Here is a 24,442-nt window from a genome sequence, read left to right on the forward strand (position 1 = left end):
CAGTTTTTCCCATGCACTTTGCACACTAATCTTATCAGGGACTGATGTTAAAAGCGCAATTGGAGTGCAAAACTATTAAGAGCAATGTAGAATACCCACAAGATCAGTGCTCTGTAAATGTGCATTCTTGTCAGCTACGAACGGCTCCTCCAATGGGAATTCACATCACCATCCCTAACCTTAAATATACAACTGCAGAGGATCAGGAGCATAGATATCAACAGTGCAGCAGGTGCAGTAGCACCGAGGCCCAAGGATGTGCGGGACCCTCTGCACCCCTTGGATAATCAATACCAAACTAGGACTGGTGGCTCACTTTCCTTCCTTGCACTAGGGCCTATGACATTCTTGTTGCGTCATTGCAGATGTGCCACACTTGATGACTTTTTCCAGGTTGTACTTTCTTTCTGGGGAGTAGATGCTCGCAGATGCTAATTCAATGAATGCTCTACAGCTTTTTCAGCTGCAGATAGCACTTTTAGTAAAGAGTGCCATAGGTATCTTTTGTTTATAAGCCTTTAAACCCAGGATTATTTATTGCACTGTTATGACACTCTAGAACTGTTCACTTTGGTGAGATTAGCATTTTCACATATGGGGAGTTGACTGCTAGAAAGCAAAATTAATTTCACATATCTTAGAATTTTTGACACAGCATTCACTTTATACACAGAGAGCCTTCAAAGGTTAAACAAAACAATCTGTAGAATCTGTAGGATAATCAATTGCACATGAGCCACTGAGGAGCTGCATGCTGCAAACCTGCATGTGTAGATCTCCACCTCTCCCTTTCTTATGTTTTCTGTGTGAAGTAAATGTGGGAGGGATCGGGGGAGTGGCTGGAAAATGGTGAATACTTATGACTAAATAGGTGGGATTTAGGCAGGAGTAAGGAGGGATTTAAGAAGGGCTAAGCAGGAGTTTAAGGTGGGACTTACATGCACCGCAAAAAGAGTAAGCCCATTCCTATTCACAAACTGCTCTTTCGAAACTACTAAAACCAAAAGGTCTCAGAACGGAGCACAGCCTTCTCCCTTAGAAGGTATTACAAACATGGACTTAGAATAGAACCCCATGGGAAATTTTTTACAATAAATGATTGACTTAAAAAAATAAATAAATAAATAAATAATATATATATATATATATATATATATATATATATATATATATACACACACACACACACACACATGGGAAGCTCACTATGTATATACTATATCAAAGTGAGATATAGTGTGCACAGAGTCCAGGGAGCCTAACAGAGGCCAAAGCAGATAATACTAATGCTCTCTTTTGTGGTAGTGTGATCGAGCAGTTAGGCTTATCAGAGGGTAGTGCAAAGCATTTGTTGTACACACAGAGAAAATAGAAGAAGCACACACTCAATGACATAACTCCAGACCAATGGTTTTTATGTTGCAAAAATATATTTTCTTAAATTATTTTTAGAACCACAAGATTCAAGTTGTAGGAAAGTACCTTGAAGGTTTTGTATGTCACACAGGTATCAACAGTACTTTGTTTGAAATAGGTAAGTAAGACAGTTTTTGAAATAGTGGCAATAATCTGTTTTAAAAATGGACACTGCAATTTTCAGAAACAGTTCCTGGGGGTAAGAAATGTTAGGTCGTTTTACAGGTAAGTACAACACTTACAGTTTCAGTCTCTGGGTTTTAGAAAGGCCACCAGTTAGGGTTCAAGTTAACCCCAAACACCCACCACCAGCAACATTGGGCAAGCCGGGTGCAGAGGTCAAAGTTGAGCAAATTTAGTGTGGGATCTCATGGAGACAGGGGGTTCTCGGAATTAGGTTGGCCAACAGGTAAGTACCCGCGACTCGGAGGGCAGACCAAGGGGGATTATAAGAGCATTGGAGGGGCCACAGGTAGGCACTAAACACACACCCTGAGTGGCACAGGGGTGAACAGGTGCAGGGTGAAAACAGGACGTTGGGCTTCCAATGCTGGTCTATGAGGAGACCCCGGGGGTCACTCAGAGGCTGCAGGTGAGGTCCAGGGGGGTGTCTCGGGCACACCACCAGTCGGACAGGGAGGAGGGCCACCTGCTGAACATAGAGGTACCGGGGGTCGGGTTCTCCAAGGCCTGGGTGCTGCAGGTGCAGTGTGTTCTTAGGTGTCGGATATCTTCATCCAGAGCTTTGTGGTCGGGGGGCCTCGGGATTCCCTCTGAAGCGTCGTCATGGAGGGGTGGAGAGGTCAACCCAGGGTGGGCACTTGCTCGCAATTGCCTGGGGACCCTCTCTTGCTGGGGCGGACCTCCTGGACAAGGGCTGTGGGCGTTGGGTGCACAGAGGTTAAGACTCACGCATCCGGAGTGAGGAGGGAGTCTTTGGTTGTAGGTTTTTCTCAGATAGAGCCACTGTCCTCTGGAGTTCTTGGTCCTTTTGGGTGCAGGGCAGTCCTCTGGAGTTGGGCAGAGGTTGCTGGTCCCACTGGACGCGTCGCTGGTCTTTTGCAGGTTCTTTGAAGCAGGAGGCAGGCCGGTAGGGCTGAGGCCAAAGCAGTTGTCGTCTTCCTTCTTCTTTGCTGGGGATTTTAGCTCAGCAGTCCTCCTCCTTCTTGTAAGTCACCAGGAATCTGGTGAGCTGGGTTCAGGGAAGTCCTTAAATACAAAATGTAGGGGCATTACAAGGGTCAGAGGGCAGTAGCCAATGGCTACTGTCCCTGAGGGTGGCTATACCCTCCTTGTGTCCACTCCCTTTGGGGTGGGAGGCACATTCCTATCCCTATTGGTCCCTGTCCTCCAAACCAAGATGGAGGATTCTGCAGGGAGGGGGTCACTTCAGCTCTGGAGACCTTAGGGGTGGTCCCAGCTGAAGTGGTCACTCCCCCTTGTTTTTCCTAAGTTTCCCACCGAACTGGCCGCCAAAAGTGGGGCTTTGTGCGGGGGTGGGCATCCCCACTAGCTGGAGTGCCTTGGGGAACTGTAACACAAGGCTTGAGCCTTTGAGGCTCACTGCCAGGAGTTACGGTTCCTGCAGAGGGGGAGGTAGAGGTGTGAAGCACCTCCACCCAGAGCAGGCTTTGTTTTTGGCCTCAGAGAGCACAAAGGCCCTCACCTCATGAGGTCAGAAACCCGTCTGCTAGTAGGAGGCTGGCACAGACCAGTCAGTCCTACACTAGAGGATTGGGTAAAATCTGTGTACATTTTTTATAAATCCTACACTGGCATCAGTGGGGGTTTATTGTGCTGAGAAGTTTGATATCAAACTTCCAAGTATTCAGTGAAGCCATTATGGAACTGCGGAGTTCAAATTGGCAAACTCTCAGACCATATACTTAATATGGCCATACTGCACTTACAATGTCTAAAAATGGACTTAGACACTATAGGGGCATATTGCTCATGCAGCCATGCCCTCACCTGTTGTTTAGTGCACCCTCCCTTAGGGCTGTAAGGCCTGCTAGAGCGGTGACTTGCCTATGCCACAGGCAGTTTTTTGTGGGCACGGTACCTTGAGAGGGATGCCATGTCGACTTTGCCTTTTTCTCCCCACCATCACACACAATCTGCATTGGCAGTGTGCATGAGTTAGGTGAGGGGTCCCTTAGGGAGGCACAACACATGGTGCAGCCCTTAGGGACCCTCACTGGTCACACGGCCCTTAGTACCACTGGTACCTTTTACAAGGGACTTATTTGTGTGCCATAGGTGTGCCAATTGTGGAGACAATGGTACATTTTTGAGGAAAGAACACTGGTGCTTGGGCGTGGTTAGCAGGATCCCAGCACACTCACAGTCAACTCAGCCTCAATATCAGGCAAAAAGTGGAGAGATAACTGCAACAATTGCCAGTTTCCTACTATATATATATGTATATATATATATATATATATATATATATATATATATATATATATTATATATATTACAAAAAATAAATATAATTTCATTGAAAAAATGTAATAACCTTTTTAATTTACAAATGCCTAGAACTTAAATTTGTTTAAATAATCACATTATTTTAAATTCATTCTTTAGAAAATATTTTTATTGAATAAACTGAGGTTAAATGAATATTCAATACAAAAGTAGGTCAATAATTATGTAACATTTATTTAATTTTGTTCTACATTTCATATAAATCTATCTAATAATTTCCAGTCATAATACCATGTCTTTTTTTACAATTTGTTTTTTAATTTTAATAAACGTTTTCAAACTTTGTCCATAGTTTATCATAGGGAGAGCTCCACCTCAGTGGCAGAGACATTTGAAAAGTTACCGGCAGTAACTTTCCACTCGCGATTATGCCACCATCCCCTGTTTCAGAGAGTGGGAAATGCTGAATAGCCAAAGTAGTAAATTTACTATAAAGTGTAAGAGTGAATTTATACAGATAGATTTACTCATCTGTAAATTTACCTTTGTGAAGAGGCCTAATAAACTTTATTAAGGGACTCAAGTGTGAAATGTAGAGTTGCATATTTGCTGAAACTGGGGGTATTTAAATTTACAGTACCCTACACGAAAGCACCTAAAATTGATCAGAGAGGTTGCAGCTGCTAGTGTGCTTGTTTTATCCATGTTATGGTTGCCATGGGCTCGAGAAAACCAAATAAACTGCAAGGCAGATAACTGAATTCCAATCTACCCACATCCCAAACTTCGATCCACACCCTGCAGATTGACCTGTGATATAGCCTTGGGGTGGGTCTATGAAATGAAAATATTTGCAGGTATCTAAGGTGTCAGGAAGCTCACAAAGTCCAAGAGTCACATTTCTCATAGTTGACTGATAAGTTCTACACTATCACATGATAGAAAGGAGAAAGTAAAATCGAAAATGTTTTCCGGTTGTGTACCCTAGCATTTGGATAAAATGCCTTAACTAATTTGAATTTCACATAGGGGCAGATCAATCAAGAGTTTGTCCTACCACAGAGTCATGAAAAGCCACACAAAACAGCACCATGTCTTCATAAAGTATTTACTTTCCAACACAAAACTTGTTTTGAGCTGGTAAGTCGCACTTACATAGTGCAAATAGCACTTTGCACTGCCTTGCACTACTTTGCATTATATTGTCTCAAGGGGGCATTCCATGGGTAGTACTTATTTATTCCAGAGCTACTGCCCATAGATAATGAGACAAAATCAGATCTAGGAAGATTGTCAGGTCTGGCTTTCTGTACAAAATGCCACAAAAGCAGTAGAAATGTACTCATCTCCCGTAAAGATTTCACACACTTCATCTGCACTGCACTGTACATCACACATCCAATGTGTGAAATGTTTTGGAAGAATTAATTTTGTATAACAATAGAGTTTTGTAATGGAAGGGGACCATTGGCAGCATATGCACACATTTGCATTATGGCGCAAAGGTGTTCCTGTGGCACTAGGCAGTCTGTTTGTGCAGCAGCGCATGGGAAAAAGCAGCAGGCCATTTTTCATAATTGTAGCTCTGCACTGCTTCCCCTCCAATTGCACAAATGCAGTGCAGCAAGTTCCAACACTTTGCTATAATTTAGTAAATGTGTCCCCAAGAATTCCAGTAGTGATTAGGGGATTATGCAACTGTTACAGGCATGGTCATTGGAGAAGAGAAGCGTGTTTTAAACATTTTTGTACATTTATATTTCTGAGCATCAACATGTGCAGAATTTAGTTTTACTCTTGATTACACATGTACACTTGCAGTGCTATTGGCTTTGAAGTGAATTTCCCATGATGTGCAGAAGTATGTTTGCCAGATTCATGTCAACTAGGCCTCAAATTAAGCCCAGTCGCCTTCTTTTTCAAACTTTTACTGTTCATTATTTTTGCAGTACACTGTCAAGCAAAGTCATGTTTGTTTGTTTCCATTTACGTGGTTCTTACTGTTCTCAATGAAAGTGCTGCTAGCATGATTACAATAGCGCAACACTTCATTAATCTTCTACTAGCTCGCTGTGCCCTATTCATTAATAATCATTTGCTGTTGTTCAGGTAACTAGTTTGTTCTATCATTTCCAGATGACATTAGCACTGCTGGAGCGCCGCCTGGGGCCCCAGAAAGGAGTTTTTACTCTCCTCTTTCGAGTTCAACAACTACCAGAATACAGGTCATACACCATCACTATTCTCTAGGGAGGTCAACTGAATCTTTGGACTTGGCAAAGAGTGTAGTAGGCAGAATCAATCAATGACATTATACCATCAACAATTCTGGACAGCATAAACAATTTAACTCCAAACCAAATAAAGTTTCAAAGCTTTATTTCAATCCCAAAAGTAATGTCATATAAATGGTACACAAGATTAAAATATAAACATACATGAAGACCATAGGCTGACCAAAAAGTCTGAAAAGATTCAACCTACTAAACATCAATACTGTTAGGCACTTCAAAAGAATTATATTAGTAACAAAACAATATGAACATTATTACCAGATTTCAAAGCAAATGATAGTGACATCAGTAAATCATCCAAATACAGTTTTAACAATCAATTTCAGGTTTCAATACTTGCCATTAATAACACTAACCAAAATTTGGACTTGCTTGTGTGGGAACGGGCTAGCACATGGGGGCAAAAGCAAAAGTTATAAGAAAGCACAAATCATTTAGAAAACATTTAACTAGAATAACTCACTACAAAAATATGCTAGTGTAAGTGAGTAAGCTAAAAAGGAAACAAGAAACCACAATGATTTATACCTCTCCTCATGGGACAGCAAACAGAAGTAGTTTGTCAAGACAGATCGGTCACCACCGTCTAGCGTCAGTTGACAGCAGCTTCAGAATGGTGCAGAACACGAGCTGCACATAGGACAGATCAGCAGTTCAGAATTAGTTGGCCTTATTAGTGCAGAACCACATAATCAAATAGGGCAGTTAAGACTATGATGAGGAAACTCATCAGGAAACTTAAAGAAAACAGAGTGTGAGAGAGCAGACTTAAGCAGGCATAAACTGACTCGAAGGAGATCTGAAGACAGATTGACTTCAAGAAGGTTCAGAAGGGAACTGACTTCAGTTGCAGAGTTCTTCACTGATTAAAACAAAAACAAAATCAATTTGATTGGTCCTTCAGATAAGCACATACTGGGCGTCAGTTTCAGCATCCAAACACCATAGATGTCACCACCAAGTTTGCAACCTTTAAGAATCTTCTCAGCAAAAATCCATTGTTCGTACTGTGTGACTTAATACAGTTCTGCCAAAATATCACATTTTTCAATAGTTTGCAACTTACAGTTCCTTTCACACGATCCACAATAAACCCAACTAGTATTCTTTCACATACACACTGTGATTTCCTGCTCCATTTGACAGCTAGAACAAACATTGTTACATCATTGCATCTGAAACATGTCTCTTGACTACAATACAATAGGACATTCAACATTACCTTAGCTGCCTGGGGAAAGACTTTAGGTCAGAGGGAGCAGAATACATTTTATTACTACTCGATTTACCTGAAAGTAATACTTTCAGGCTAATGTTTATTAATAATTCACTCAAATTACAAATTCAAAATGATTTCATGTTGAACATGGTGTCAAAATACGATTGGTAGGCGCGAATGTCCACCACCATTGAAACGTGCACATTTTCATTTCTACGTTATTTCTCTGTTAAGTCTTTGAAACTACAGATTTATTACCTGCCATATGCTATTTCAATGCCACTAGTTTATTAATAAAAGTTGATCTTTCTCAATCCCACCACTGACGGCAATCTATGCCATCACAAAATAATTATTCTCATTTACAATGAGACAAGTCAAAACCTTTTAGTTTGATAACGCATAGATCTAGGTTTGCGATAATTGTCAGTTCTCTTTACTGTCTGATAATACCTGTTTCTCATATTCTCCAAATCCCTTTCTTCCCTCCTCTCTTTATTCTTTGCCCTTTGTTTTCTCCAGAAATTATAAGCTTTGTAAAATCTAAATTCACAAATTATGCACACTGTCACAATTAATAAAGGTTTCTGGATCATCGTCACAAAACCATATCCCAAGTTCCCAAACCAAGATCATACTTTAGAGAATCCTTCACCTATTGTCTCCCAAATATATGTCTCTTTTAGGTCATTTAAGTCATTTTTCAGACTTGTCAGATTAGATAAATATCTCCTTATCTCCTTGCTGTTATTTGGAATATATGTACAATAGTGTTGTGATTTCAAAACTCTTTAGACTCCGCTCTCTTTTGCTAAAAGAATGTCTACCGCAAGGAGATTCTGAAGAATCATAGACCTTGCCGCAACCATTTCTGTGTCCATTAGGAGCATTGCACCCGAAAAATCAGTTGACATCTTTTCTACAATCGTTAATAATTTCCTTATCTAAATGTCATTCTAGATCACACTCAGTGATGGAATAATAGCTCCAAATATATCTCCTGTATTCTCTGAACGACGTGCTCCTCTCTGAAATCTTATTTTAGGCCTCTCGATCCCTTCGTCAATGTTGTCTACTTGGTAAATTTTCAGGAAAACCACTCCCAAATGGCATGTACCATGCCAGCAGTTTGGCAACCTGTAATAAGCGTTCTTACCACAGATGTAATAGACACCACTTACAGCAAGTTCCTGTCCATTTGGGATAAAATCCCATACACTCTTGAACAGGAACACATGTCTGCATTCACTTGTTCCTACAAACTTATTGTCAGCTTTTGATTGCAGCCTATATATTCAAAGTTTTCCTACATGTTGCTAATCTAGAGCTAAGTGTCCTTGTGTGTCTGGTGTGTTGTGAAGTTATTTCTTTTTGCTAACTATTCCCTTATCTATTGTTTCTTTCATCTCCTTTCTTCTGTCATCTACCTGAATTATGAACTCCTTTTCTACTTGTGTGTGTATACATGTCAGGTTATTCCGGTGTGCACATGCTGTGCCAAAAGTCAGGGTAGGTTCAAATAATCCTCCTACTATAACTATGCTTCCAGCTTTTGCAAAGCTGCTGAAATGCTGATTAATGGGAGCAAAAGAGAAACTGCATCGTAGTTTGAATAAAAATATTGAATGTACTCCTGGTTGTACAAATGTGCTAATAATAGCCTGCAACTAATCTCATGGGTTAGTTGCAAGCTGTGATAATTGATTCTTTCCTGCACTGATGAAGTAATTTGTGTACACATTTAACAATCACGCACATTCATCGTGTCCACATATTCATACAACAAATTATAATATACATTGGAAGACAAATCTCCCTTTGTGTCATATAAGTGAAGCAATCCCTCATCTTTATAAAACTTATCCCTCTCGGATGTTGTCCTTCTCGGCACTGGAGTTCTTGTACTTTACACCTCTCCTTTCATTGAAACACTCATTACTGCAATCAATAAAATGCACAGTCATGCACCCTATAATCAAACCAACACACACATATTTTCATCTACTGTTTTTGCCCCCACCAGGATTCATGGCTTCAATAGACTCAGAGGAGAAAATAAATATAAAAAGTCAAAGCGAGCAAAAATCAAAACAAAAACATTTTCTTTCAAAGTCTCTTTGCAGTATTTACAGCAGTCCTCGATCCTCAAGAAAGTTCTTGAGCTTAACAAAAGTTGTCAAAAACCAATTCAAATGCTCATTTTCAATAGAACACAGTCTGTTGATCACTTATCATTATTTCCAGAGTGTAATGTCTTTGTTGATCAATTGTCAAGGTTATTTCAAAGCTCAGTTCAAATGCAATTTTAAGTTCCAGAATGTTCAACTGAATTCTCACAGTCAAAACAAAAGCCCATAAACTCATTCTCCCATTCATGTGTGGCAAAATAGATCCATTCAGGTGAAGAGTATCTGCGACTTGGCGCTCTTTACGGGTGAGCGCAGTTCGCTCCGTCCCCTGTAGTAATCTCTCTTTGGGCTTTCAACCATGCCCATGTCATACCAGTCACTTTCATTGGTTCGTGGGCTTGCCTTTTAAAATCCGCTTGCTTTCATTTGTGAAAGGCATGCATACGTCATGTCTTTTACAGTGTTTAGTCCACCTACACAGCACCGGTAAACTACTGAAAACTTACGAGGCTCAATGTTTTCAGCATGGTTTCCGGACTACTTTATCTGTTTATTTTCCACACAGCACGATCTCGCTGGGGTTTACATAGCGCGATCACGCCCGTTTTTTCCATTTTCAATTTCAGCATGATCGAGCTGCATTTTACATAGTGTGATTGCGCTGCCTTTTTTTTTCTTTTAATTTGTGTGGCAAGAAAAGTCCAGTTGAGTTTACAACACTAAGGGCCAGATGTAGCAAAGGTTTTTCCCCATTCTGTGTCTATGGGAAAAAGTGTTTGTACATATGGCCCTAATATCTTTAACTCGAGCAAATGCGAGAGCTGTTGCATTGAAAATGCTTGTTTTCTTTTTGTTCTCCTTACAGCACCATCTTCATCTTCACTCTGATTTGACTCTTCAACTGCTTCTGTTACTGGTGGGAGTTTATCAGCAACCAGTTAATGTGCAGATGCAGGCCATTTGTCTCCTTTCACAGCATTTGCTGCACTGGCAGGAATCAGTTGTTTTTGACTTTGGCTGTGTTCAACTGCCCTTTTGTCTTATTGCAGGCTGCTTGCACCTTTGGCTGCACCTTTATCTGTACTTTTGTTTTGCCTTTATTTGCATGCAGACAACTTGTTCCTCCACCACTCTGTACATTTTCTACTTCAGCTACATGTTCCGTCCTCACTGCTTGGTCAAGTTGAACACCTTTTTCATCTTCATTCGCTCTTGCAGCATCAGACTCTGTGTTTTCAAAAGGACACAGAACTTTGCATGCGTGGCTTGCATGTATCCAGTTTGGAAGGCCAGCACACTTCACAGCTGTTGTCATCACCAAGATGATTTGAAATGGGCCTTTTTACCTTGGCTCCAAGCTAGTCTTCTGCACATGTTTCTTAACCAGCACCCACTCGCCAGCCTTCAGGCTGTGGCACTGTTCCTGAGCTGGTTCAGCTGTTGCTGCTTCAACTTGAAAAGACAAAGAGATAATTACATCAGCTAGACCTTTGCATTAGTGCAGCACTAAGTCATCCGTTATGTTCACAAGTACATTTGCTGATACTGATGATAGTCTCACTGTACAACCCATCAATAATTCATGAGGAGACAGTCCTGTCTTCCTGTCAGGGGTGCTACGTATGCTCATCAGGACAAGTGACAATGCATCAGGCCATTTCAACGCTATAGAGGCACAAACCTTTGCCAATTGAGCTTTCAGTGTTCCATTCATGTGCTCCACCAATCCAGATGCCTCTGGTCTGTATCTGCAGGGTAATTTTTGCTCAATGTTCAGTGCTGTACACAACAACTTTATAATCTCATTATTAACATGAGTTCCTCAATCTGAATCCAAAGAAGTCGGGAATTCATAATGTGGTATTAGTTCCCGGAGAAGCAGCTTAACTACAGTGAGACTATAGTTCCTATGAGTTAGATAAGCCTCCACCCACTCGAAAACCACACACACAATCACTAATACATACTTCTATCCATTGCAGGCAGGCATCTCCATGAAATCAAGTTGCATTATGTTAAATGGACCTCCCAATAAGCCTATGGGGGAGATGCACCATGTCTATTTGAAAGTGCGAATCATTGCCTCTCTGTCGAGATTAACCTGACCATGATAATACCTTGCAATCAAGTTCAACAAGCAATCTGGCAACACCACCTGCACTTCATTTGAAATCTAAACATCACCCCCTCTCTTTGAAAACAATCATCTTTTATCTAACCTCTATGTTCTTCCTCAGTTGCTTCTTCCTGCAAGCTCTTCATTTCAACCCAGGTATCAACCACTGACATCAAGAAATTTTGATTTGTTTCACTGGTGTCACTTTAATTACTCTACTCATTATAGAAGGTGATGCAATGGAGTGCACAATATCTGGCAATTTTGTCAACATAATCATTGCCCAACATTACTTAGTCATTTGATCTTATATGTGCAGTACATTTTACAAACGCAATCTTCTCAGGTAACTGTAAAGCATTTAACAAATCATTAATTCTTTCACCATGTTGAATGGGAGATCCAGATGAGGTAATGAAACCTCACTGGTGCCCTAACTGCCCAAAATCACGGACAACACCAAATCCATATTGACTATCTGTGAATATTGTCACTTTGAGCTGAGCTGATACGCAGCATGCTCCTGTAAGAGCAATCAATTCATCTACTTGGACTGAAACAACTCCCTGAAGCCTTGGGGCTTCAACAACTCCTGAGGGGTTGCAAACTGCATAACTTGGTCTCAGAGTACCTTCACTGTCTCTTAAAAAGGAGCCATTAACAAAGACACCTTGGTCATTCTCCTCTAAAGGAGTATCCTGAATATCAAGTCTGGGTTTGGTGCACAGTTCAGTGACATCGAGCCCGTTATGTTCCATTTCATTAGCATCAATTGAGTCATCTACATTTACAGGCATGAATGTGGCAGGGATTTAAAGTTGAACACCTCTTAATCACAACATTCGAGGATCCAAGAATTAATAACTCATAATGGGAAAGTCAAGCACTGACCAAATATTGGGTTTTCAATCTGGTCAGGAGTAGTCCGACCGAGTGTGGGACAAAGACAGTTAAAGGGTGTCCCGTCACTATGCCTTTGCATTGACTAATACTTACACCAACAGAAGCCACAGCTTTCAGACAGCTGGGCAAAGCAGCAGCTACAGGATCCAATGTGGTGGAGAAATATGCCAATGACCTATTGGTTCTTCTGTGTAACTGCGTCAGACCAGAAAGAGCAGAACTATCACTTTAAAAACAAAACAGTGCAAAACCTTTCTCGTAATCAGGCAATCCCAAAGCGGGAGTTCTGCACAATCTCTCTCTCAACTCAGTGAAACCCTTGATGCTCTCTTCATTGGAGGGGACTGGATCTGTGACTTCTGTGTGTGTCAACTTCTGCAACGGTTTGAAAATTAATGAAAAATTCAGGATCCATTGGCAGCAATAGCTCACCATGCCCAAAAACATTCTGACATCTCTCTGTGTAACTGAGGGATGCATTTGCATAATTGCTACAACTCTCTCTCAGGACACTTTTCTGGCTCCTTTCTCAATTTGGTGACTCAAATACTTGCCTGCAAGCTTCTTGTGTTTTAGACGCAACCATGACATCCTCAATGTACTGCACTAAAGCAGACAGAAATGGCATGTTCAAAGACTCTAAATTCTTCTCCAGGAGCTGATTGAAAATGTGCAGTGATTCTGAAAACCCCTGTGGAGTACGACACCATGAATACACGCAGTTGCTGAATAGGAAACAAATAAGGAACTGACTATCTTTGTGCATTGGCACTGAGAAAAATGCTTGTGACAAATCAACAACTGAAAACCATTCTGTGTCAAATGGAATCTGAAATAAAATCACTGCTGGATTTGGCATTATGGGATAACATGATACTACAATTTCTTTCACTTTCTCTCTCAAATCCTGAACAATGGGATATTTCCCACTTGGCTTTCACAAACACATAATTAGTTAATTACAGGGGCTGCCCATCCCTTCTCTCAACATACCCTGCTCAATAAAGTCTGCAATTACTGGGGTAATGCCTTCCATCACTTCTGGGATCATGTGATGCTGTGGTGTTGTGGGGAAAACTGTATTTGGCTTTACTGTCACTTTGACTGGATTAACACCTCAAATAAGTCCAATATCTTTTCCAGAGAGATTCCAAACTCTCAGTGTTAGTGTCTCTTGTAATTCATCAGGCAAATCTTTAACTGTCATGACTGGAAACAATGTAATGAGAGGATACATCTCATCAGTCTGACTAATAGTTTCATAATCAATATTAATCTGAATTTCTATTCCTTCTTGTGTACAAGTGATGGAACATTTTAATTGGCATAGCAAGTGGTCTTCCTAACAGACTCACAGGACTTGAATCGCAAACTACAAAGTGGTGCAGACCCTCAAAGGTTCAAATTTTAACTGGAACAGGTTCTGTAATGGGATGTACCAAATGCTGGTTTGCTACTCCTACATCCTAAACTGTCCTTCCTGAAAGGGGCATATTAGGGACTTCTTCAGATCTGACAGTGGAACGTGTTGCTCCTGTGTCAATCAGGAATGAAACATCATGATCCATTACTCTTGCATTCACATAAGGAACACGCTGATCTACCTCCAATGATGAAGCCAACACACATTCTTCTTCTTCTGAGCTTTCGCTTATGCATTCTTCTCTCATCTCATCATCACTACGATCAATCAATGGGTATTGTGTGATTAACTGATTTGCATTCGCATTTACTCTCTGGTTCGTGTTCTGCTGAGGAACTATCACCTGTTGCTGTGCCATCGGAGCTTGGGGAATCTGCATTTGCTGTGTGGCATGAATTTGTTGTTAGGAAAATTGCACTTGCTGCTGGGAAACCTGCATTTGGACTGCTCAATTAAGGACATTCATGTTTTGATTTCAGGGCCTTTGGACTCTCTGATTTTCAAATTGACTGTTGTCAACCATTGGCACAACACCCTCACCTTGCACCAAATTATCTACATTATTAAAGGGACACTCCCATTTCCAATGTCCGATGTGGCCGCACTCATGACAAGGCAGAGTTTTCATCATGTTCTGAACATCAGCCATATTCGTATTCTAATCTACTCGTATTCCATAACCTCTACCTCTGTACTGAGGCACTATATTGCCTTGCTGTTGTGTTCCCTGCATTCCTCCTACCTGAGCAGACTTAATCTGCATCACCGTTGCCTTTTGCTTCAACGTTTTCTTGTTCGGATCAATCTCATCAGTACAGTATTTTGTGTATTGCAGCACCTCATCAATCGCTTTTCCTTGCCAGCAAATCAAATGATTCTTAATCATATTACTAACTTCAGGCTTCAATCCCTGAAAAAATCTAAACACAAAATGAATCATATCTCTCGGCTCAATAATTTCTGTGCAACTGTATTTTCTGAATGCTTTCAGCAGTCTCTCACAATAACCATGAACAGACTCCGTTGACTCCAGAAATGCCCTGTCAATCCCCTGCCAATCAATATCTTTGGGAGAAACTCTAGTCTTCAAAAACCCAATCACCTTGTAATAGTTCTTCATCACCTCTTCAGATGGTGCACCCGTTACTGCATCTCTCGGCGGTTTACGCGTTGACCAATCAATGCTCCTCTTACACTCAACCCACAAATGTGCTGGAATCACAATTTCAAATAAAGTATTCACATCTTCCCACAAGCACTTTGCAATCTTAACAAACTTCTGTGTTTGTTGGTACCATTCAACTGGTTTCTCCCCCAACTTTGGGTAATCATTTCTAAATGACAGTATGTCACTTCTGCTTCAAGAGACATGAACAAAATTCCCTCATGGAATTTCTCTCATTGGCATCATTTTTACAGCTCCCTCAGCATGTTGTACATCATTTGAAGATGCAGTCGGCTTTTTCTTCTGATCTCTTTTATTTGCCCATCTGCCTACCCATTTATCTAATGATCCCTATGTTTGAATACTTTGAATCAACTCCTTAATGTAAATTTTCATTCCAGGTGATCTCATATTTGTAATGTCTCTCATGTCAAATTCTAATCTGTAACTCTTCTTAAACTGTTTAGATTTAGTTAATTTCTCATAAGCATGTCCTGCTCTAAGAGAAACATCTTTCCACATGAAGCACAATTCATTTTCATTGTAAAAATCTGATCTATTCAATTCAAGTGTTCCCTCAATCATTTAATTTAATTTCAGTTTTAATCTAGCCATGTTCAGTGTAATTTCTCCCTCAAGTGAATATCCCGAAGCAGAAGTTCTGCTCAAATTATCTAACCTTTCAGACAATTGTTGGGCTGTCAAACCTTGTAAGCTAATGTTACTTCCATTGTTTTGGGGCACGAACTGTGTAACATTGCAAGGGGCTCTCGTAACCTGCTCTTGAGCCATCACAGGTGATCCCATTGAGCATGGGGGGCATGCCACATCAAGAAGTGGACCAACTCCATTATGTGTCTGGTTGGAACCAAAATAATTCATAGGGGTTATAGCTGGTGCTCAGTCTCTCCATTTCAGCTTAGTTCCAAATGGTGAATTCATTGCTGATACTGGATTCTGAATCTGGGGACTACTCTCATTATTACCCTGGGCATACAATAGGACTACTGGATATATAGTTATGGGAACTGTTAATGCTTCTGGTCCTGACATATTCAACTGATTTTGTGGGAACATTAATCCTTTACTTTAGCTAGTCAATACTGTACCAAAAGTCTGATTTGACTGATTTGGGCAACATTCTGCGATGTCATTACTGGGGAACACATTGCCATCTTCTGTCTCTGGTTCACAAATTATGCAGGTGTCTGTACATTAGTAGTGGCCTCTTACTTAGTCATTCCTGCATTCTGAATTGGCTGTGGCATAACTTGAACTGGGACATTCTGAGCTGTTTGGAACTGTCGGATAAATTGCTGGCACTTGTGCAACATTAGCAATCGGGACATTTGGAATTATCTGAACCTGGCTTTGTGCAGCTGGAGCTGTGTCAACATTCGGGACTACATTCTGATTTACTGATTCAACTCAATTATATGGTGGGGGACGATTCTGCGTCACTTGAGTTATAAATTCATCATCCGAATCACTCTCGACATCAGCTACCCTTTTATTTTCACCCAATTTCTGTTCTGTATCTTCCTCAGATTTCTTTTTGGCTTTAAGTTTAACACTTCCATCACCTTCCTGAGTAATTGCTGGGCATTACTTCACGGCATGTAATGTATCTACTCTCCACAATCCCTGCTCTGTATCCCACCTAGCTTCTGCTAGCATCCTTTCTGCTTTCCTCATTCTCCTTTTGAATTTCTGAGCTTCTTTTTGTCTCGCAACTAATTCCCAAATAGAAAGTGCTTCAAATTGTGCAGGTCTAGGAAGGGGCTTTGATTTGTACATCACCCTCCTCAGATTCTCTAAAATTCGCACATTAAAAGTTCCATAACTCAGAAAAACTAAGGCTCCCTCCTTCTCAGTTATTTTGCACCACTGATGTACCCAAAGACATGCTGAAACTCCTCTCTCTTCCATTACCCCGAATGCTGATGTACCCTCAGGTGGAGTAGGTCCACCCTCCCTAACTGGCATAAAGACATCTCCTCTCAATGCACTCCTTAAAGCTGTGATTTTTACACAAATCTAATTTGCAAACACAAAATGTATGAAACCAGGAAGTAATGTTCAATCCCACAATCCTTCCTATTCACAAGCTGTTCTCAACCTATAGCAGCACAGTCTTGTCCACCAATCTGTGCGCAGCATTTCTCACCAACTGACCTATCCCAGCGCTGACCAAATGACATCACACTCACTCCATTCAGCAGCTGTGACTAACCTCAGAGTCATATCATACACCTCTCACGCAAAACCTAAATGAAAAATATTGCGAGCACAAAAAAAATACAACTGTCTGTTCACTAAAGATAAGACTCATACACTTCAGAAGCTGTATGAAATTGTTGACAGCTACTCTTCCAGCTGCGGCTTTCTCACAAATGCAAGTAAGATTTGACCTGTAAACTCAACTCCAATTGGTACAGATCCTCCATTTGCATTCAAGATTCACCTAATAGCGACCAACAACACACACACTCAAGGAAAAATGCTACTGGAATTGTTGACAGCGCTCAATCAACCAAAACCTTCCCTGCAGACAATAAATTAACCAAGTGTCTCCATGTACTTGTACAATACTCCGGAGTCTTAGGCCTTGCAGGACCAGTTCCACATGGGCAATTTTAGAGCACAAAGCGCCACATTCACTTGGAGTACGCCAACTCCCCAACTCTCACACTTGGAGTACGCAAGTATGCAAACTCCCTACTTTACTTCATACATCATACTTCACTGAGATTTGCCAAAGCATTGCAAGTCGAAAACTCTACTCAAAACACATAGCGTACACTTGTAACATAATGCTGAGATTTCGTCAACCCTTACATTACACCAAGAACAACTCACAATGTGGGCAAAACCTGACTCTCCTCCTCACAAGACAAAACTGTAAATCTGCTATCAAAACTGCTAGAGTGTCGCCTTGGGCACCAGAAAGGAGTTTTTAATCTCCTGTTCCAGGTTCAACAACCACCAGTGCACAGGTGAGACACCATCACTATTCTCACCTATGGAGGTCGACTGAATCTTTGGACTGGGCAAAGAGTGTAGTAGTCAGAATCATTCAATCACAAATCAGTGACATTATACCATAAACTACTCTGGACACCATAAACAATTTAACTCTAAATCAAACTCCAAACCAAATAAAGGCCCTCATTATGACATTGGTGGTAAATCCCGCTTACCGCCATGCTGACTGCCGCCAATATAACGCCGCTGCGGCGGATAACCGCCAACCATATTATGACACACACACACCAATTCGCCACTATACAGCCACACACACAAGTCCGCCAGCCCAAAGTCAGCGCTAAACTGGCGGTAGCAAAACCCACACCGTTACGCCAACAGAACTACGCCCACAGCATTATGACCCACGAATCACAGCGGCAGACATTCAATGGCGGTAAACCATTGGCTGTACATACCGCCGCGCTCAAAATACACACACACGAACAAAACAACACTACATTGGTCAATTCAAACTACACACACCTGACACCCATACACACACCACACCCACACACCCACACCACTATAAAACACACACCCACACTTCCCACAAGCCGTTACAACTAGAAAGAATTGCCACCAGAGAGAGACAGCAAGAGCACACACACAACCAGCAACACATAACATCACCTATACACCATCCACGCACCTTACATCACACACCCCAACACATCACCCCACACACCCATGGCACCACAACGACACCCCAGATTCTCTGAGGAGGAGCTGAGGGTCATGGTGGAGAAATCATCCGGGTAGAGCCACAGCTATTTAGATCACAGGTGCAGCAGACATCCATTGCTAGGAAGATGGAGCTATGGCGGAGAATCGTGGACAGGGTCAACGCATGGGACAGCACCCCAGAACAAGGGACGACATCAGGAAGAGGTGGAACGACCTAAGGGGGAACGTACATTCCACAGCAGCAAGACACCAACTAGCTGTACAGAGGACTGGCAGTGGACCCCCGCCTACTCCCCCACAACTAACAACATGAGAGGAGCAAGTCTTGCCAATCATGCATCCTGAGGGCCTGGCAGGAGTAGGAGGAGGACTAGACTCTGGTAAGTCAAATCTCTATAACTATTACCCCCCCCCACCTGCATCCAATCCCAAACCCCAACCTGTACCCTCACTCCCATCACTTTACCACCTCCCACATAACCCACCATCACAACCCACTCATCCCAATACCAAGCCCTGCATGTAACACCAATGCATGGACACCCCTCACAGACCTGCATGGACACCTATCACCACTACATGCATACTGGAGAGAATCACCTAGCCCACCAAATAGCTACTCACTCAAAGACAAATCTGCCAGGGCAACAACAACCATAGAGGGCAACACACCCATGCACATGATGTCACACGTAGAAACATCCCCACAGGTCCCCCAGTCAATGTCACTGGAGAAGAGGTGCCAGCAACATCCAGTCCCCCCCCAGAAGAGGCCCACAGTGATGACAGCAGCTCTGCTTGCCTGGATCTGGATGACCAACCTGGCCCATCAGGGATCTTCGGACAGTCGGTTACCCAGACACACTCTCAAACCACCACAGAGCCTTCCCCTCAGGAAACACTACCACAGCACCCACCCAGCGGGCCCATACCGCTGTTCCCAGGACACGTCAATCAACAGTGTGTCCAACACTATAGGGACCCCAGGCCACCCCACAAACACAGGATGATCAGGCACCTGGGGTCAGTGGCAGTGGGCACACGGTTCAGGGGACAGAGGCACAGGACAACAGGGAAGCTGGGAGGACTGCTGTGCAACGGAGGGAGGACATGCCCAGGGAACCAACTCTCCAGGAGGCACTCACCGTGATCCTGGGAGCATACCACCATTCCCAGGAGATGATGGGCAAGATACTAGACAAGTTGCAGGAGAACGTGTGGCTGCAGAAGGGACAGTATCTGGGGGTCAGGGAGGACTTGAAGGACATCAACACCACCCTGGTCTCCATTGCAGGGGTGCTGGCAGACATGGCCAACACAATGAGGGAGGCAGTGGCACCCCACTGGGGGTCTTACTTGTGTGTCATTGGAAGTATTGACAAATTATTGCACTTCTGCTGTCCTCATACTCATCTTCTGCCTCCTCATCTTCACTGTCCACAGGGTCCACTGCTGCCACACGGCCATCTTCAGCCTCATCCTCCTGCAGAAAAGGCACCTGGCAACGTAAGGCAAGGTTGTGCAACATACAGCATGCCATGATGATCTGTCAGACCTTCTTGGGTGAGTAGTACAGGGATCCACCTGTTAGATGGAGGCAAAGAAACCTGGCCTTTAGGAGGCCAAAGGTCCTCTCTATAATCCTTCTTGTTTGCCCATGTGCCTCATTGTAACATTCCTCTGCCCTTGTCCTGGGATTCCTCACAGGTGTCAGTAGCCATGAGAGGTTGGGGTAACCAGGGTCACCTGCAAATATCAAGGGACAACTGTTAGCCACACACCAACCCTTAGGGCCCACACCAGACCCATACACCAACATCCACTGAGTGGGAACCAGGGCTCACCTATTAGCTACACCCTGTGCCTCTGTAGTTGAGCCATTACATATGGGATGCTGCTATTCCTCAGGATAAAGGCATCATGCACAGACCTGGGATATTTTGCATTGATGTGGGAGTTGTACTGGTCCGCCAGGCACAACATCTGCACATTCATCGAGTGAAAGCTCTTTCGATTTCTGAACATGTGTTCATTTTGCCGGGGGGGGGACAAAAGCTATATGTGTAGCATCAATAGCCCCAATAATGTTGGGGATATGTCCCATTGCATAGAGATCAGCTTTCACTGTGGCCAAATCCTCCACCTGGGGGAAAACGATGTAGCTGCGCATGTGTTTAATCAGGGCAGACAACACTCTGGTCAGCACTATTGAGAACACTGGCTGGGACATTCCTGCTGCAAAGCCCACTGTCACTTGGAAGGAGCCAGTTGCCAAGAAATGGAGCACTGATAGCACTTGCACAAGAGTGGGGATCCCAGTGGGGTGACAGATAGCAGATATCAGGTCAGGCTACAATTGGGCACACAGCTCTGTGATTGTGGCCCTGTCCAGTCTATAGGTGAGGATAATGTGCCTGTCCTCCATTGTTGCCAAGTCCACCAGGGGTCTGTACATGGGGGGATGTCTCCATCTCCTATTGATCCGCAGCGGTGGCAATCTATGGGGCAAAATGGTGAGCAGCTGGTCAGTATCTCTTATTTCCAACCACTAAACTTAAATGCATGTCGTGATTGTAACAGTATTGTTTTGGAGAGGTCCAAATGGTGCATATGTGTACTGTGACGCAGTTAGGAGCCCCCCTGAAATGGCATCCACCTGTCCTGTGTGGAAGGACAGGTGGAAATGAGGTAATTCCACTGACATTGTTCGCCGTTGCGGGAGGCGGTTGAAAACTGCCATGCAACTCCTTATTGGTTAACATTGTGCCCTATGGGGTACAGTGGGCAAAGGTGATGTATGCCGGCGGTGACGATATGCACCGCCGCGGGCGTCACCGCCATTTTCTATCTGTTCACTCACTTGCTACCTGACCTTCAACAGGAGAGGACCTACACTGCAAGTGCTGCTGTGACCTGTGCCTGGAACTGAGCATGGCTCGTGTCACTGGGGAAAGGGCCCCTGCCTTCACCTTGGCAGAGTTGGAGCGACTGGTGAATGCGGTCCTATCCCAGTAGCGAATGCTGTATGGGCCTCCAGACCAACAGGTGGGTACAGTGTGAGTATGATGCATGGGACGTGATTGCATGGAGTGCTGTGTGTGAAGGCCTCATGTGGGGTGGGTTGGTGGATGGGCCCTGGGCAGTGTGCTGCATGTATGATGGACCATGTCTGTGCTAATGGGGATGGGATGGGGCATGGTGGGCCATGAGTGTAACAGGCAGGACTGTCAGACATATACCTTTCCCTGTGTCCATTTCCCTGCAGGTCAGTGCCTATCAGAAAAAAGGGAATATGGCGTGCCATCGCCAAGGATGTGTGGGCCCTGGGGGTCTACGGCAGGCGGAGCACCCACTGTATCAAACAGTGGGAGGATCTGAGGCGATAGGCACAGAAGACGGCGGAGGCCCAGCTGGTGATGGCCTCCCAATGAGGAAGGGGTGCCCGTCGAACCCTGACCCCCCCGTAGACTCGCATACTGGCGGTGGCCTATCCGGAGCTGGATGGGCACTTGGAGGCATCACAGCAGCAACAAGGGAGTGATTACAGTGCCCCATGATACAAATTGCGCCTGGTGGGGTTGTATCTGGGTGAGGGATGCGGGCCTTTGGGTGCCCCTAGGCCAGGCCTGAGATTGCAGAGTAGGTCCCATGTTGGGCAGGGTTCTGATCATCCAACCAAGTTAGTAGGCATCCACGACTGGGCAGGGGTCTGTGGGTCTCAGGTATGCTGCAATTGGCATTAGGGGGGGTCATTCTGACCATGGCGGTCCATGACCGCCATGGCGGAGTGCGGCGGAAGCACCGCCAACAGGCTGGCGGTGCTTCCTGGGCCATTCTGACTGCGGTGGTAAAGCCGCAGTCGGAAAAGGGGAGCCAGCGGTTTCCCGCCGGTTTCCCGCTGGCCCAGGGAACCCGCCATGGCGGCGCTGCTTGCAGCACCGCCATGGGGATTCCGACCCCCTTCCCGCCAGCCTGTTTCAGGCGATGTCCACCGCCAGAACCAGGATGGCGGGAACGGGTGCCGTGGGGCCCCTGGGGGCCCCTGCACTGCCCATGCCACTGGCATGGGCAGTGCAGGGGCCCCCTAACAGGGCCCCACAAAGATTTTCACTGTCTGCTTAGCAGACAGTGAAAATCGTGACGGGTGCCACTGCACCCGTCGCACCCCTTCAACTCCGCCGGCTCCATTCCGAGCCGGCTTCATTGTTGAAGGGGCTGTCCCGCTGGGCCGGCCGGCAGTCTTCTGGCGGTCGCCCGCCACCCCAGCGGGAAAGCCGGAATGGCCGCCGCGGTCTTTTGACCGCGGTGCGGTCTTTCGTCGGGAACCGTTTGGCGGGCGGCGACCGCCGACCGCCGCGGTCAGAATGACCGCCTAGGTGTCCCTATCCATGGCCTGGTGACTAGCATTGTGACTGGTAGTGCATTGCCTAGTGCGTAGGACTGTTCCCTGTCTGTGTGTGTGTGTGTGTGTCGTGTACGCCAACAGTGGTGTTGTTGCCGCCATTGACCAAGTGTATCCTTTGTCCCTCCCCCCCTTTTTCTTTTGTCACCCTGTCCTTATGTGTATTAGCATCATCTGACGGAGGAGCTGAGGCACCGGCGACGGAGGGATCTGCATCACACAGGGCCCAGGAGGCCGAATCCACCGATGGTGATGGCAACAGTAGGACGTAGGGCGAGGGGAGCACCACGGCAGAGACAGGAGGGGACAGTTCGGACACGGACTCCTCCTCTGATGGAAGCTCCCTGGTGGTGGCGGACACCTCAGCTACAAGTACAACCACCACCCCCCCACCAGAACCGCCCTCCCAGCTTCCCCTCAGCGTGTTTCCGGTGCCTGCTCACCCAGGAGGCTGGGCATCTCCTTTGCCCCAGGCACCTCAGGCCCTGCCCCAGTGAGCCCTGCTGCCCTGAGTGAGGAGGCTATTGACTTCCTGCGATCAATCTCAGTTGGGCAGTCAACCATTGTGAATGCCATCCAGGGGGTGGCAGCCCAAATGCAACAGACAAATTCATTCCTGGAGGGCGTTCACACTGGCATGGTGGCCCAACATAGATCAATCCAGGCTCTGGCCGCCTCCCTGATGGCAGCCATTGTCCCTGTTTTTATCCTTCCCCTTCCAACTTCCTCTACCCAATCCCATTCCCCTCAACCCCAACCTATCCCAAGCACACAGGCAGACGAGCAGGCACCCAGGACAACACACAAGAGTGGACATGGCAAACACAAGCATCACACTTCATCCCACAGACAATCACGCAAACACCATCCAGATGCAGACATACCAACATCCACTGCCTCCACTGTGCCCACTCCTCCTCATCATCCACCTCCCTCCCAGTTTCGTCTATATACTCACACCTGCATGCACTACATCCTCATCCACTAACCCCATCACCAGGACACTATCAGGACACGCCCCTCACTGGCAGTCACCACCCCCACTTCCATGCACACGTCCCCTGTGTCCTCTCTCACTGTGTCTGTGCCTCCTCCTTCCAAAGTACACAAACGTAAGCACTCAGACACCCAACAGCCATCCACCTCACAACATCATCCAGCCCATGCACCTGCACCCAAACACAGCAGACAGACACCTCCTACAACCACTCCCTCTACTTCCACTCCCAAACCA

The sequence above is a fragment of the Pleurodeles waltl genome, chromosome 1_1 (assembly GCF_031143425.1).
Source record: "Pleurodeles waltl isolate 20211129_DDA chromosome 1_1, aPleWal1.hap1.20221129, whole genome shotgun sequence".
NCBI lineage: Eukaryota > Metazoa > Chordata > Amphibia > Caudata > Salamandridae > Pleurodeles > Pleurodeles waltl.